General features: G+C 35.8%; 1 pseudogene; it reads left to right on the top strand.

Annotated features, from left to right (window-relative positions):
* Positions 1 to 1,972: 1,972 nt before the first annotated feature.
* The window catches only part of LOC131063065 (putative ABC1 protein At2g40090), an 86,115-nt pseudogene continuing 71,869 nt past the window's right edge, over positions 1,973 to 16,218 (top strand).

The raw sequence follows: 16,218 nt of genomic DNA, 5'->3' as shown, positions 1-16,218 counted from the left end.
TGTTTGTTAGGAAAGAAGAGTTGTTGAATAGAATGTCATATCTGAATTCATTAGCCAAGAAAAACACCAACACTTGTCCACCCTATAACATTTCTAGTTCTACCTCACAAAATTTTATTCATCCTCTCGTCATTGATTTATTGGTCAGACAGGGTAGTAATCAACCAGTGACACATCCAAATCATAATACACCTGTGTCAACCTCTCTTCCTTTACCTATGCTTATAAGGATACCCATGATATCTACACCTCAACTGCCTTTTCCCACATTGCATCCTCAAATTAATTTGTAAAAAAACCAACTACAACAACAATTATTGCAAAAATAATAGCAGTATCATCAATTGATACAACAATTTCAAAACCTACAAGCCCAACAACAGATACCTGCAATGAATTCATGAAATGCTAATATACCGATGGCCCCACCATTACCACCAATAATTCCTCAAGCCCCAATTCAGTTGCCTAATGTATGAAATGCATTGCAAAATAATCCTAATATAAATGCCCATGTTTCTCCACCTCAGGGAAGTAATACATTTGAAAGGTTACACTTTGTATGGATAGCTATAGACAACTAGATTTTACAAGTATCCTAGGTTATCCTAGCCACATGAAAAATGAGATTTGGTCTAAATTTCTAAAGTTCTTAGGGTGCAATGGGTTATTCAGAGAAGATCATCTCAGGACTTTGTTAAATAATCTAGACAATTATGAGATTGATAATGAAGATGTCATAATGAAGTTGTTTATGCATTAATTGGTTGGTGATGCAAAAGATTTGTACAAAAGAATTCCTGACTTACATATCCATAGTTGGCATGATTTTCAAAGGGTATTCAAATAGCAATAAGGTGATCACACTAACCGACGGTTTGGGTTGGGAGAGATTACTGCTATCCAAAATAACCATAATGAAATGGTCACTAAATTCAACACTAGATTCATCAAGGTTTTAAATAAAATACCTCATGACATGGAACCAAGTGATGCAATGAATTTATCTTGTTATCATAAGGCATTTGATTCAAAATTTGGTTGTGTTGAGAACTAGAGAGCTCATAACCCTTATGGATGCTTTTCAGGTGGTCATTAGTATTGAGAATAATACGAGAGTTGCTGGAAAAGTTGGAAAAAGGGATGAAGTGAAAATTTTACAAAATCCTAAGATTCACCAAAATAAGTAGCCCTATGAAAAAGATAAGCTAGATAAACTCATGAGTATAGTCAAGGATTTGAGTTATAAGGTGGATAAAAATGTAAAGGGCTTACCTCAAGATAGAAAAGGATTTCAAAAACAAATGGGACTGAATGACATGCCTTATCATACCAATTGGAAGGATGGTAAGCCTATTCAAGAAAATCAGAAGGGTGTAGCTTAAAGCCATAAAGATGCCTCTAACCCTTTAATGAGATTAGTTTCCCATTTAGTTGAAGATACTCTATGGTGTGTATCTTGCAATATGCCTCATTCTCCTCATCAGTGTGAAGTCACCAAATCCATTTTTGGACAAAGACATCAAGGTGAAGACATTGATGGAGGTGCTCATCCTAAGTAAAAAATTAACATGGTTTCAATACACCCTTATGAGGTTAAGGAGTGTAGTTCTTTTGAGGATGAGATGAATAAATCCGATGTTCATAGGGAACAATTGCAACAACAACAGTCCGTTCATGGCTCAAACAAGGAGGTGTGTATGGTAATTAATGTTGTACATGGTGTTGATGTTGACATTAGGATGAAAAGACCAAGTGATGAAGAAATTAGGTCTCGTACTATAGTTGTTGTCAATCAAGCTAGAAATACTTACAATTTGAGAAACATGGTGATTAACTTGAACAAGGATCAACCTAGTTTAAGTATTCCTAAGTCAAAGTAAATAAGGTTGAAGACAAGAGTAAGATACATAAATCAAAATATGATACGCTTGCTAAGGATCACAAGGTAAGTGTTGCAGGGAAAGAACCAATGGTTGATAGTGCTAATAAGATTTCATCCTCTGAGGAAAAAGGAAGAAATCCGAAGAAAGAAATAGCTGCTAGAAATTTACCTAATATGTCAAATTTCCCAACATTTGATATGGCTCAGACTTTGTCACAGTTGAAAGTTCCAGTCCCTCTAATGGAAATGCTAAAAATTGAAGAGCATCAGGATGTTGCACTATTGTTATTCTCTAATGTACTACCAAAACCGGCTATCAAGTCTAAGGATGTAACTGATAGTGTTAGGGGTGAAGAGATAAAAACTCTTTCAGTTTATGTGGGCACTAAAATCACCCAGAACCCATCTCAGGTTGATCTCTTTTATTTGACACTTTTTGTAAATAATAGATTGGTAAAAAACTATATGATAGATTCTAGAGCCACAAATAATGTTATGCCATATGGATTCATGAAAGAGTTGGGATTATGGATAGATACTTCATTGGACAAGTGTTATGCAATGGATAACAGAGAAGTCTCTGTTATTGGAGCTATAAAGGATGTAAAAGTGAAATTGGCTAATTTTCCTAAAGAAGTATACAAGATGGACAACCTTGTTATCGATACATTGCCTCAGTATGGGATTTTACTGTCTAGACAGTGGGTAGTTGCAATGGGTGGAAGTGCATAGTTAGATACATCCTTTGCTACAATACCAGTAAATGGAAAGGAGGTGAATTTATCCAGAGAACTAAGATCATCTACAGTGGTGTAGATGGTGGATCCAAACCAAATGACATGCTTTTGTGATGTTGATTTAGGAGGATTTACTATTGAAAATGTTAAAACATTAATGAAAAGAATAGATCTAATAGTAGATTAACTACAGAAGGAGAAAAATGAACTATAGAAAATGTTATTTGATGGAGCATGCTCCAAGGAATGATTTGGTTTTGGTGTTTTGTTTATATCACCCACAGGTAAAACTTTCAAATACTCTTTTCTATTAGCATTTGAACATGTAAAAACAATATTGTTGAGTATGAGGCTTTGTTGTTAGGATTACAAATTGCAATTAAACATGGAATTAAGATGTTAAAGGTTTTTGGGGATTCAAAATTAGTGGTATCTCAAATTAGGTAAAAGTATGCTTCTAAGAACAAAAGGCTTAAGCAATACAAGCATGGTGTTTGGGATTTCACTGATTTTTTTAATCATGTTTCTATTAATTGGGTTGAAAGAGAAAATAATATAATGACATATTTTTTAGCTAATGTACCTTTAAAATCTGATGATATTACACTAGTTGTGATGTCACAAGTGGAAATAAAATCAAGGCCTTCTATACCTAATAACATTTATAATTGGCAAGTGTTTGAAGATGATGATGATATTCTAAAGTTTATCCAATGTATAGACCAATAAGAAATACAAGAGATTGATTTCAATGCATTTGTGGATGTCATTGATGGGAAAGATACAATCTTTGGGAATGAGGTAGTGCAGTTGAAAACAAATAAGATTCCCAGAGGACTGGTTGCATTAGAGAGGGTGTTTTATGGAAATGACAATGCAATGAACAAGTTATATTTGGCCATAAGATGGGATTAAGAAGAAGTTAATTTGGGCACTGAAAAATCTTCTAAAATGGTATATATTGGGAAAAGGTTGAGTCTTAATGTTAGGGATAATTTGATTCAGCTACTGAGAAAATATAAAGGTGTTTTTGCTTGGTCTTATGAGGATATATATTCTTATAGAGAAGAATTGTTTTAGCATGAAATACCATTGAAACTAGATGCCAAACCATTTAGGCATAAGGCAATTAACCCAATTCTAGCCCCAAAAATACAACAAGAATCGACTAAGTTAAGAAAAGGGGAACAATCAAGCCAGTTAGACATTCCTCTTGGGTTTCAAATCTAGTGCCTATTAGAAAGAAGAATGAGGACATAAAACTATTTGTTGACTTCGGGAATTTGAATATTTCTTCCTTGAAAGACAATTATCCCCTGCCTAATATGGAGGATATGTTGTAGAAAGTAACTAGTTGTGAACTTTTATCCATGATGGATGGGTTCTTGGGATACAACCAGGTGAAATTCAAGGAGTTAGAGAAATATAAGAAAACCTTTACAACTCCTTGGGGAAATTAAATTTATGTGAGAATGCCATTTGGTTTTATTAATGTTGGTGCAACATTTCAGAGAGCCATGGAGGTGGCATTTGTAGATTTGATCAACATAATCATGGTGTTGTATCAGGATGATCTTACTTCTTTTTCAAAGGATGATAAGGATCATTGTGCATATTTGGGAAAAATATTCATAAAGACACTAGAGTATGGTATTTCACTAAACCCAAAGAAGTGTAATTTTGTTGTAACAAAAGGTAAGCTACTTTGGCGCATTGTTTCTAAGGAAGGGGTGAAAATAGACCCTGATAGAGTAGTAGGTATTGATAAAATTGTGATCCCCAAAAAATTAAAAGAAATACAACCATTCTATGGCGAAATTAACTTTGTCAGAAGGTTTACTTAAAATTTTGCAGAGATTATAAAACCAATTGCCAAGATGTTAAAAAAGGGGGCCAATATGGACTGAACAGCTAAAGCATCACAAGGGTTTGTGAGCATCAAAAGAGCTATCAAAGAAGTCCCTATGTTAAAACCTATAAAGTATGGCAAACCTTTCCAATTGTTCTCTTTTCCCTCATTCCATACTATTGTAGAAATGCTATTACAGAAAAATAACCAAGGATTTGAGCAACCCATTGCCTTCTTTAGCAACACTTTGGAGGCAATAGAACTAAAGTATGATATTGTTGAGAAATAGGCATATGCCTTAGTCAAAGTAGTAAAAAAATTCAGACCTTACTTAGTATGTGTTAAATTCATTGCATATGTGCCTAATGCAGCCGTCAAGGATGTATTTTCTCAATTTGAAGTGACTAGGCGTAGGAGTAGATGGATCAATAAGATTCAAGAATTTGATATAGAAATACAAATTACTAAATTGATCAAAGGATTAGGGCTTTCTATTTTGGTGGCAGAGACTAATCTTGATGCTTCTCAAGTTAATAACATGGAGGTGTCAAATGATAAGATTACTAGCATAGAAAGGCAACCATGGAATAAAGACATTGTTCAATTTTTACAACATATGGAATACCCTGAAAAGATGGAAGACCACAAAAAGAGATCATTGAAGTTGCGAGATCAAAAGTATGTAGTGACTAAAGGTGATCTATTTTGGGAAAATAGAGATGTCCAATGTTGTTGTTATGTTTGGATCAAGATCAGTCAGAGAAGATCCTTAGATAAATGTACAGAGGTGTTTGTGGTGGGCATTTTAAAACACATATAACTGCTCATAAGGTTTTGAGGGTAGGATATTATTGGCCCATTTTTTTTTCTGATGCTCATACTTACACAAGAAAGTTTGAAGCTTGCCAAAATTTCTCTGTTAACTATTAGACAGTTCAAATAACTAGAAGACAACTGAGGGGCAGGGGGGGTGAATTACTTGTCACAGATTACTGGAACCTTAAGCAATTAAAACATTAATACTGAAACCCAAAACATTAATATCAGAATGCAAAAACCAAATACTGGAATATCAGTTAAACCAATTAAGCATAAACAATAATTAGAGAATAAATACCATTTACATGACACCAATATTTATATGTGGAAAACCCAGTAAAGGGAAAAACCATGGTGGGAAGCCTACCCGCAGTGAAATAATACTTTTGTAGTAAGTATATGAATTACAATTGAGGGGCCTACACTTGTAGAATGGCCAAAAGCCTAGAGAGAACTTCTCATCACAAAAGGAGTCTCACTGACTACAAAGAAATCGATACTACAATCCGGAGAAGTGTTGAACTACAAAGATAGCATCTCCTATGCCTGAGTACAGTTCTGGTTAAGCTCAATACCAGAGGACTAAATCCTCTTACATAAACCCAATTCAATCTCCAATGATAGACCAAATCCTTTTCCTGGATGATATTACACTATTCGCACATTACATATCCATTTCCCATAACCATGATGATCTACAATGAGATCTTACATCATATATATACAAACCCTTGGCCATAAACAATCAGGTCAACTAACAGACAATAAACCAATTACATAATTACAAAAAATGTTGGCCTTAGACAAAACAAATAATATCCAACACATAAGACATCCTGAAAACACATCGAGAGGTCCAATCCACACGTTACATTAAGTCGGTCCATAATCTAGATCAACTGGGACCTAATATAGGTCCACATGCTAAAGCAATGATCTCTATCCACCAAGTCTCAAATATTATCACCAACAACATCCTGAATCTCCACCAGAAGCTGCACCAACACCACTTATGAATATCATCAAAGATATTCATTAAAATCTCTACTGGTGAAACCCTCACCTGAACTGAAAGCCAAGCTTCCAAGCAAAATAGGATAGCATCTAATCACCAGACCAAAACCAACTGACTGAATATGAACATGAGTAGCATGAACAAGACAATTCCATAACCAAACCATACTAGAGCCTACTAGATAATGTCAGATCCAAAGTAACCAGAAACCACTCAACCTACTGGGACCAGAAGGGTGTCGATAAAGCATCCAAACAACTAGTGTTGACATCAATGACAAAACATCAATGCAACAAATAATCAATTCCTCCAAATGGCCAACAATCACCCCCTTTGGCATTGATCGCAACACTAGATGTGAAAAACATCTAAGTACCAAGAAATTCCAAACAAGTCTCTCCTAATGGAAGATAAGCAACAATGTCCCACTTAAAGATATAGTAATGAAGTTCTGAGATAAAGACCAAACTCCCCCTGTGATTGATATCTTTGTAAAGCTCTGAATTATAAATATTTCTCTCCCCCTAATGTATACAACTCCTTAAGTTTTTCTTTTTCACATCAATATCTATCCCCTTTGACATCAATGCTAGAAATCTATCAAAAATATCTAACAAAAATATAAACCATTGAATCGCAAAGCTAACTACTCCCCTTGAGCAGTAGCATCCCCACAGTAGTGTCAAAATGAAAAATATCTGATGCACAATGCTACCCAAACACCTAAGGACAAGCCCAAACAAGGTTATACATTTGACCCTCAAATGATCACAAGGGTCCTACAGGGAAGGACTCCACACCTTGGATGAATCTACTCACAAATTCACTAGGCTTGGGCCTACTCAAGATGAGTAAATGCCTCAATACCTACCATACACCATCCCATGACACCCTACTCATAAGGGCTTTGGAATTGGTTCATTTATGGACATTAGAGACTAGTCCAAGCATTGGTTTTGGGATTAGACTCCAATTCCTTATACCTCCTTTAGAAACCTACCCTTAGGCTTGTAGCCCTATTTGGCGATAAAATGGATCTTAAATCAAAAAATTTCCACACACCCATACAAAATAATTACCATTTGAGATACCCTTTTGGGAGTTACACCTATCCAAAAAATGGTTTGCTCAGATCTGCAATTTCAAGCTCTAGACCCTTTAGAGGCCAAGAGACCTAATAGGGGTAATTAGGCCTATTTTACAAAGTAACTACCAATGAATGAATTCAAAATAGAAAACCAACTCTATGGGAATGTGGAGGATGGTGAGTAACCTCCAATTCCAGGGTTGCACACTTGGAATCTACCATTAAAATGTTTTATGATGGCTGTCCTAAATCTTGTCCCAGGTAGTCACATAGAGATGTTACAAGCTAGGGTTGTCGTTGCACCAAAAGATCAACCTATCAATGCCTGATACAACCACTAGACCTATAGAATCCATAGGAGGCTATTAAACCATGTTGTGAATCTCCACGAGGGACATTGGTCCATTGCCAACAATCTCCCTCCAAGTGTCACTCATTGCGGCCTGCATGATTCAAACCTGTGACCAAGCTCTGCTACCATTTATTAGGTCCCAAAGAAAACTGAGAGGGGGGGTGAATCAATTGTCAAATAAATTCAAACCAAAAACAACTTAACCAACCTTAATGCTTAATACTGGTAAACCAAACTTTATGTCGGTAGATAGTTTATCAGTTAATTGTAGTACCGGTAAAGATTATGCATGAAACAGAAAGACAATAACATCCACAACACATAACACCAATATTTGTACGTGGAAACCCTGTAAGGGGAAAAAACATGGTGGGAAACCTTACCCACAATTAGATGATACTGCTTCAGATAGTATGTGTATACAAATGGGGTCTGCACATGCAGAAAGGCCAAGCGCCTAGAGCTCATTGCTCAAACACAAATACAAGTCACACTGACTACAATTGGATGGATAAATCCAATAATGATGTAATGCTCAAAATAGCATCTTCATATGCTGGATTCAGTACCGGTTCAGTTCTGATATACCTTCATAAAAACCTTCTTCACCTTCAAATGATGTCTACGTGTATAGGTCTGCTTATTCTCGCATATACCTTCTTACAATTCCTTTTCCCAATCGCATATCGATCTTACAAATAAGATCTTACATATATACCATAACCTAAGACCAATTATAGTAGGTTAGCTCTAAAAGATATTACAATAAAATCAATAACCAATGCAATATTCGATTCAACATGTCGGCTTAATGAATTTACAGAAAACAAAATCATCTCCAAAGCGTGTCGTGCTGATCTGGAATAGATAAGCCTGCTGGTGCTTATTCTGGACTTATTTGCCGATAACAAAAAATATGCAAACACAAATATACCAGTGAACAAATCTCCAAGAAAAAGTGTCCAAACGATGTCTTCAACTTAACCAAGTGTTTTCCATATCATTCCAAGTGCCGGTGAACAATATATCCTACCGGTGTACCAGATACCGGTGACTGTGCATAAGTTACTTGCTTTCTGGTGAACATTGTCAATCCTCCAAAGTGCCAAAGTTGATAAGTGTTAATAGGTGTTGACATCAATGACAAAACCATATCAACATATCCAAAATACCAACAATCTCCCCCTTTGGTATTGATGGCAACACAAGATGGAAAAACCATCAAAGTGCCAAAATATAAATGCCAAATACCAAAAACCAACAATTTCCCAAAAGAGATCATAACCAGAAATCAAAATTCAGATATAGAGAGTAATCAATCTCTCCCAAAGTAACAATCTCTCCCAAGTCTCTCCTCCTAGGGGTAACATGTATTTTCCTTGTGTTTTTCCATATTAATCTCTCCCCCTTTGACATCAAATGCCAAAGCCAATTCAAAAACTAGGTTCAAATACAAAATACCAACCAATTCAGTATACCAACTACTCCCCCTAAGAAGTAGCTCTCCTCATCAAAGCTAGAGTAAAATATTTATATGTTAATTCTGTCGGTTGATGACAAACATCAACTGTCTAAGTCTCTACCAGTGGGGGTATGACCCCAAGTTGATCTCTGAGATATTCAAAAGTCTCCTTAGACAAAGGCTTAGTGAAAATATCTGCAATCTACTCTTTAGTATTCACATAAACCATTTTCACTCCTTTTGCTTCAACATTCTCTTTCAGAAAATTCAGTTTGATAGAAACATGTTTAGTTTTAGAATGTAGTACTGGATTCTTAGATATATCAATTATTGTTGTGTTATCACAATAGATAGTTATAGGTTTCTTTAATTTTACCTTTATGTCCTTCAACATTTGATTAAGCCATAATACATGTGTACAGTTAATTGTTGTTGCAACATATTCTAATTCTGTTGTTGATAAAGATGTGCAACTTTGTTTCTTACTCAACCAAGAAATTAATCTACCTCCAAGAAAAAATGCTCTATCGGTGGTGCTTTTTCTGTCATCCACATCTCCTACCCAATTTGCATCTGTTTATGCACATAATTCAAAGTTTTCATCTCTAGGATACCATAAGACAAGATTTGTAGTGCCTTGTAAGTACTGAAAAATCCTTTTTACTATCGATTCATGATTTTCTCTAAGATTACTCTAAAATCTTGAAACAATACATACTGCATTCATAATATCATGTCTTGTTTGTGTTAAATATAGTAGGCCTCCTATCATAGATTTGTACCTAGTCAGATTAATAGGTGTAGATTCATCCCTTAGTGATAATTTGTCATTTGTAGTCATAGGTGTACTTACTAGTTTAGAGTTATCCATCCCAACTTTCTTTAGTAACTCCTTCAAGTACTTGGATTGATATAAGAATATACCTTTATCAGTCTGTGAAATCTGCAATCCTAAGAAGAATTTTATCTCTCCAATCATAGACATTTCAAATTCTTGCTACATTTCAATAGAGAAGTCTTTACATAGTCCATCTTCTTCTCCAAAGATTATATCATCAACAAAAACTTCTATAACCAAGATGTCATCACTAGTCACTTTATTGTATAAGTTCTTGTTAGCATTACTTTAGAAAAACCAATCTTCAAAAGATATTTATCCAATCTAGCATACCAAGCTCTTGGATCTTACTTCAACCCATACAAAGCTTGCGTTAACCTACAAACCATATCTTTGTTATCTGTCAAAGAAAATCTATCAGGTTGCTCAATGTAAACTTCTTCTTCAAGATCTCCATTCAAAAATGCACATTTAATATCCATTTGATATACTTTGTAGTTCTTGTGTGCTGCAAAAGCCAAGAATAATCTGACTGCCTCAATTCTAGCTACCGGTGCAAAGGTTTCATTATAATCAATTCCTTCTTTCTAAGAATATCCCTTATGCACTAATCTTGCTTTATTTCTGATTACCTTACCATCTTCATTAAGTTTGTTTCCGAATACCCATTTTGTTCCAATTACATTTTTGTCTTTAGGGCAGGGAACTAATGTCCATGTGTTATTCTTCTCAATTTATTCTAGTTCCTTTTCCATAGCTTTAATCTAGTGCTTATCTTCACATGCCTCATTGATTGATGATGGTTCAATTTGAGAAATAAGACATACCTCTTCATTTTCTAGTCTTCCTCTTGTCATAACTCCTTGATACTTGTTCCCAACTATTTGATTTTCAGAGTGATTTAGTCTTACATACCGGGGTGTCTTCGTTCGCTATTGTTCCTCAGTTATAGTGGAATTTTTAGATGATGCCGGTGTAATTAGATCTTCATTCTGTACTGGTGGGTTCAATGTAGGTTCATTTGTCAGTATTTTTGTTGCCGATTCAGAGTCTATATACCTTGAGGTTCCTCTAAATTGTTCATCAATCTTCACATTTGTACTCTCAACAATTTTTTGCAAATCTCTTGTTAAAACATCTATATGCTTTTCTCTTAGATGAATAACCAAGAAATATTCCTTCATCACTTCTAGGATCAAATTTGCCAATATACTCATCTCTCCTAATATAGCATTTACTTCCAAATATTCTGAAATATTTAAGAGTAGGAGTAATGCAAAACCATAGTTCATGAGGGGTCTTACCGGTTTCACCTTTGATGTGAACTTTGTTGAATGTATAGACCATTGTGCTTACTGCCTCTCTCCAATATACATGTGGTATATTTGCTTCTGATAACATACTTCTAGCTGCATCCAAGATGGTTCTGATTTTCCTTTCTACAACTCCATTCTACTGTGGTGTCTGGGGTGCTGATAACTATCTTCTTATTCCATTCACTTCATAGAATGTATTAAATTCCTTAGATGTGAATTCACCTCCTTGATATGATCTTAGACATTTGATTTTCTTGCCAGTTTCATTTTCTACCATTACCTTGAATAGTTTGAACTTCCCAAGTGCTTCTGATTTTTCTTTGAGAAAAGTAACCCAACACATTCTAGAATAGTCATCAATGATTAGCATGAAATATCTATCACCTTGTAATCTTTTAGTTCTAGTTGGACCACATAAATTAGTGTGAATTAAGTCAAGAGCATTATTGGATTTTTCTAGAATACTTTTAAAAGATGCTCTAACTTGTTTTCCAAATTGACATTCCCTACATACCGGATTGTGAGGTTTAACAATCTTGGGTAAATCTCTAATTTCCTTAGTAGTACTGATTTTCACAATGCAATCAAAATTTACATGACAGAGTCTCTTATGCCATAGCCAACTTTCATCAATATGTGCAATCAAGTATGTCTTTTCACTGTTATTCAAATGAAAGATATTACCTCTAGTTTGCTTACTGGTTGCAATTTCCAAACCAATTCTGTTCATAATTTTGCATTTTCCATTCTTGAATTGTAACTGAAATCCTTTCTCAACTAATTGACCAACACTCAAAAGATTATGCTTTAAACCTTCAACATAGTAAACATTGTTAGTATTATGCTTACCATCAAGAGATATAGTACCTTTTCCTTTGACCAAACAAACTTTATTATCTCCAAATCTTACCAGACCTCCATTATATTCCTCAAAGTTCAAGAATTTACTTTTATCACCAGTCATATGATGTGAACATCCTGAATCAATGATCCATTCATCCTCAACTTCAATTTTAGCTGACAAGGCTTGCTCTACTAGTTGAACAGTAGGTGTCGATTGATCTTCTGTTATAGCAACAAAGACACATCCATTATCTGTTAGATCCTCATCAGAATCATCAGTGGCTCCTTCATCAACAAGATAACAAGATTTATCTTTATTCTTCTTAAATTTATATCTCTGATATTTAGGGTTAGGCTTGTATGTTCTTCTAGCCTATTCTCTTAATCTAGCATGTCTATCAGGGCATCTTGAAGCCATATGACCAATCTTATTATAGTTGAAAGGGTTTTTTACCTTCATACTTCCAACTGGACCTTTAGGCATTTTCCTTGCAAATAGTGCTTCAAGTTCTTCATTTTCTCTCCTACTTTCTTCAAGTTCTCTTGCATAAAAGGCTTTCCAATCAGATTTGTCAAATGATGGTGCAAATGATGTTGATGCCTTAAAAGCTAAATCTATCTTTATAGTAGCAATAGGACCAAATTCCTCAATTTCAAAAGCTGAAAGTTTTCCAATCAATGTGTCCCTAGTTACTGATGTATTAGGCATTGTTCTTAACTCATTTATAGCAGTAACTTTCATTTTATATGCCGATGGAAATCCTCTTAAAACTTTTGAAACAATTTCATCTTCACTTAAGGTTCCTCTACAACATTTAATACCCAAAACAATTTCATTTACTCTTTCCATAAAAGCAAAATTCCTTTCATCTTCTTCCATTTTCAGATTTCCATACCTAACCCAGAAGCTTTCAAGTTTTGCAATTTTGACTATGGAATCTCCTTCATTCAATGTTTCCAAATGGTCCCAAATAGCTTTAGCAATAGATCTATCTGATAATGCGCTCAAAAGTTCTTCTCTTGCTTTGCAATCATTTTCCTCATCTTTTCCTAAGGTAGGTGGATTAGGTTGACTTTGAGTAGGAGCAATATAGCCATTCTTTGTAACATCCCAGATGTCCTTTCCAATGCAATTTAGATGTGTCTCCATTCCGATCTTCCATATTCCATACCTGGTTCCATCAAGTTTAGGACTGTCCTTCCTGAATTAGTTAGTAGACATTGGATCTCCTCAAGCTGTTAAACTTCTGCAAAAAGAGGACTAAGCTCTGATACCACTTGTTACAAGCTAGGGTTGTTGTTGCACCAAAAGATTAACCTGTCAATTCTTGATATAACCACTAGACTTATAGAATCCACAGTAGGTTGTTAAACCATGTCGCGAATCTTCATGAGGGACGCTGGCCCACTGCCAACAGATGCCTACCAAATTTTGCTTCTTTCTCCACACAATCAAGTATCCCCTATATAAATCCATGAAAACCCTAAAGTACAAAGGCCTATCCTACATCCCACCAAAGGAAGACTCTTCTAATGGACTAGAATGCAAGATAAGGCCATTTTTATCCACAACCCTCTCCAAACCCTCACTTTCCGGGTTACAGTCAGAAAAATTGAGGGTTCTCTCTACTCAAAAAAAATTAGAACCTTACATGGCCACCAAAAAAAATCTACTTCACTCCTCTATCTAATCCATGAATGGTGTGCTTCAATCCAATCCGTACATGCACGTGCAATCAATGCAAAGACATAAATTCTGAGAAAACTTCAGTATTTTTGTGTTCAATTGCTTCATAACTTCACAACACAACATCAACAACTTTGGGAATCATTTCCAAAAGGTTTATACAACTCCCCAATGGTTTCCAACCAAAATTGGAGGAGGTTGGAGCCGTTGAAAGGCTTCCCCAGCCACATTTCAAAAAAAGTTGCACTTTTGCACTCAAAAATTGTATTTTCCAAAAGTTGCAATTTTGCATAAAATGTTGTCACACTTGATAAGGTTGGGATCCACACACTTGGATCAACAAAAAAATCCTAAAACATGTCAAAAAACCTATCAAACACAAAACTAAACCATCTACTACCCCTATTGACCACATTGTCCCAAATGGCTTACGAAATTGCCTATTTGTTGACATGGGCTTACATGGTGGGGTTTATTGAATACATGAAACAAACTTACATAAACACAAGACACACTAATAAACTACAATTATCCTATTCTTCATCCTTAGAGCCATGATTGTAATGTTGATGAGGTGCCCCTGCACCACACTCCCCAGAAGAAGAGATCTCAAGCCCACTTGAGATCTGAGTTTGTATGTCTGCACAATGGCTAGAAATTTGTTCATTTGTCATCCAAACTACGTCAGAGTTTGGTTTTTCCTACCAAGTCACCAAGTACTCAATGTACTCCTTGTTCCTTGTCTTCTTTGTGAATCGGGTGTCTAACACTTTGCTCAACTTAGGTGATTCATGCCTTGGAATGTCAATGTTTTCTGCAACCTACATTGGTTCCTCAACTTCATTATCACTACCTTTGAAAAGTCTAAGATCACACACATTAAAAATGGGTGATAATCCAAGATCAGGAGGAAGTTGGATTTCATAGGCATTTTGTCCACATTTCTTCAAAATCTGACATGGTCCAATCTTCCTCTGCATGATTTTGGTGTGCTTACCCTTTGGGAGTCTCTCCTTCAAATGTACCCATACCAAATCCCCAACACTAAACTGCACATCCCTCTTTTTCATATTAGCATAAGCATTGTACTTCACTGCAGACTATTGGAGATGAGACTTCAGTTGGCCATGCACCTCCTTGATGGTTGAAGAAAAATCTTCACCATCTGCACTAATGGGCACTTCCTTAGGTAAATCCATTAACTCCAATACTCCTCTTGGGTGGATGCCATACACAATTTGGAAAGGAGACTTCCCTGTGCTCCTATTGATAGTGTCATTGTATGAGAACTTTGTCTGTGACAGTATATTGTCCCATTTTTCTCCATGTGGCCTTGTCAAACACCTTGATAGGTTTCCCAATGACCTATTGACAACTTCAGTTTGCCCATCCATTTGAGGATGGTAGGCTGATGAGAAAGCTAGGTTAGTTCCCAACTTCTTCCAAAGGGTCCTTCAAAAGTGACCTATGAACTTCACATCTCTGTCTGAAACAATGTTTAGAGGCAATCCATGTATCCAGACTATTTCTTTGAAGAATAGGTCTGCAACATATGAGGCATCACAAGAAGTCTTACATGGCAAGAGCCATTTTACTAAACCTTTCCACCACAACAAAGGCATTGTCAAATCCCCTCTTTGTCCTAGGCAGACCCAACACAAAGTCCATAGTTATGCTCTCCCATGGCCTAGAAGGAATGGGTAAGGGCTGATACAAAACTGCATTAGTGGATTTCCCCTTGGCTTTCTGACATATTACACATGTTTCCACAAACTTCCTTACATCTGTCTACAAATTAGTCCAATAATAGTGTCTTTTCACAAGGTCTAGAGTCTTGTCAAGGCCAAAATGACCTACCATAGCTCCACAATGCTTCTCCTTAATGATATTTAACCTCATGGAACACTTAGGAATACACAACTATCCTCCTTTGAATAACAATCCATCTTTTATCATAAATTCAGAAGAATGAATATGATACCTCTCACCAAAGGTTTCACATACCTTGTATATCTCTCCAAAATCTTCATTAGCACCATACATACTCTTCAAGGAATCAATACTAACACTCTCTATCTTGATCTGGTTGATAGTTAAGACCCTTCTGGTCAAAGCATCTGCAACTTTGTTCTTGACCCCCTTCTTGTGTTTGAGAGTGAAGGTGAAGGCTTGTAGGGTCTCTACCCACTTCATGTGCTAGTGGGTTAGCTTCTCTTGGCTATTTATGAAACTGGGTTCTTGATTATCAATAAAAACTATGAACTCCTTAGGCAATAAATAGTGTCTCCACTTCTTCAAGGACTGAACTAAAGCATACGTCTCCAAGTC

This window comes from Cryptomeria japonica, chromosome 11 (genome assembly GCF_030272615.1).
Source record: "Cryptomeria japonica chromosome 11, Sugi_1.0, whole genome shotgun sequence".
Classification (NCBI taxonomy): domain Eukaryota; kingdom Viridiplantae; phylum Streptophyta; class Pinopsida; order Cupressales; family Cupressaceae; genus Cryptomeria; species Cryptomeria japonica.
The sequence above is the reverse complement of the archived record's forward strand: the minus strand, read 5'-3'. Positions and strand labels throughout refer to the sequence as shown.